The sequence below is a fragment of the Branchiostoma belcheri genome, unplaced genomic scaffold, assembly GCF_001625305.1.
Source record: "Branchiostoma belcheri isolate BF01 breed outbred unplaced genomic scaffold, Haploidv18h27 scaffold21, whole genome shotgun sequence".
In the NCBI taxonomy this organism is placed as follows: domain Eukaryota; kingdom Metazoa; phylum Chordata; class Leptocardii; order Amphioxiformes; family Branchiostomatidae; genus Branchiostoma; species Branchiostoma belcheri.
In genome coordinates this window covers 1894346-1895388 of record NW_017803602.1, presented here as the reverse complement: position 1 = coordinate 1895388, position 1043 = coordinate 1894346, and the positions used below count along the sequence as shown (strand labels likewise).

The following is a 1043-nucleotide window of genomic DNA, read 5'->3' as shown; positions in this document are numbered from 1 at the left end:
AATCCTAACCAATAAAGTAGGGAATAGCTTATCCAACTGTTTGTTTTAGTTGTATTTTACTTCATATTATAGTTATATCAATGTAAATCATTGTTTTCCCTTGTGTTTCTCATTCTTTCCCTGCCATGTGCTAAAATGTGGTGAACCCATCGCTGTATTTGCTCCAAAGCAAATATTGGCCTTTCTAGTTTTTTTATGGGTTCACCACACCACGAAGTGGGTGTGGTGAAACCATATTGCTTTTTCTGGTGTTTCTTCTCCTTCTCCTTCTCCTTCTTCTCCTGCCATTTTTTAAAATGGATTCAGCTTCTTCATTTTAGGGCCTAAGGTCCTGAAATTTGGTATGGAGGTACAGTGGGCAAATACCCCCAGGTGTTTTTTAAATTTTTGTGATACAGGCTTTTATAATGGTTTTATTTGAGTTTTTTGGCTGTGTTATAGCAAATGTATTACTGTGTTAGTGTACCACAGTTGGGCATGAGTCATCACAATGGAATGCAGGGCATCAACCAATAGGCATGCAGCTTTCCTCTATTCTTCTTGCTGATTGGCTGTTGGGATTTAACTTGATTAAAACCTGCACAGAGCATTTCCACCTGCACAGAGCATTTCTTGCTGATTGGCTGTTGGGATTTAACTTGATTAACACCTGCACAGAGCATTTCCATACTGACAGTATGTCTGTATTCAAGTGTTTTGGTAGGTATTTCAAGCTTTCCTGACTCCAGCATTGGAATGCGGGGCATGTAACGTTTTTTTTTATTTTGAAAATCAACAGTTTGCATTATGCAATTAAAAATCCTAACCAATAATGTAAGGAATAGCTATCCAACTGTTGTTTTAGTTGTATGTTACTTCATATTATAGTTATATCAATGTAAATCATTGTTTTCCCTTGTGTTTCTCATTCTTTCCCTGCCATGTCGTAAAATGTGGTGAACCCATCGCTGTATTTGCTCCAAAGCAAATATTGGCCTTTCTAGTTTATACATGTATCAAATGAGGCAGTCTTACAACTTATTGTAGTAGGCTTATCCCAAAGT

At 37.1% G+C, this 1043-nt stretch overlaps 1 protein-coding gene across 1 annotated transcript in view; it reads left to right on the top strand.

Moving 5' to 3' along the window:
* LOC109469630 overlaps positions 1-1043 on the top strand; it is a 39230-nt gene that overhangs the window by 8287 nt on the left and 29900 nt on the right. The gene's annotated exons all lie outside the window — the stretch shown is intronic.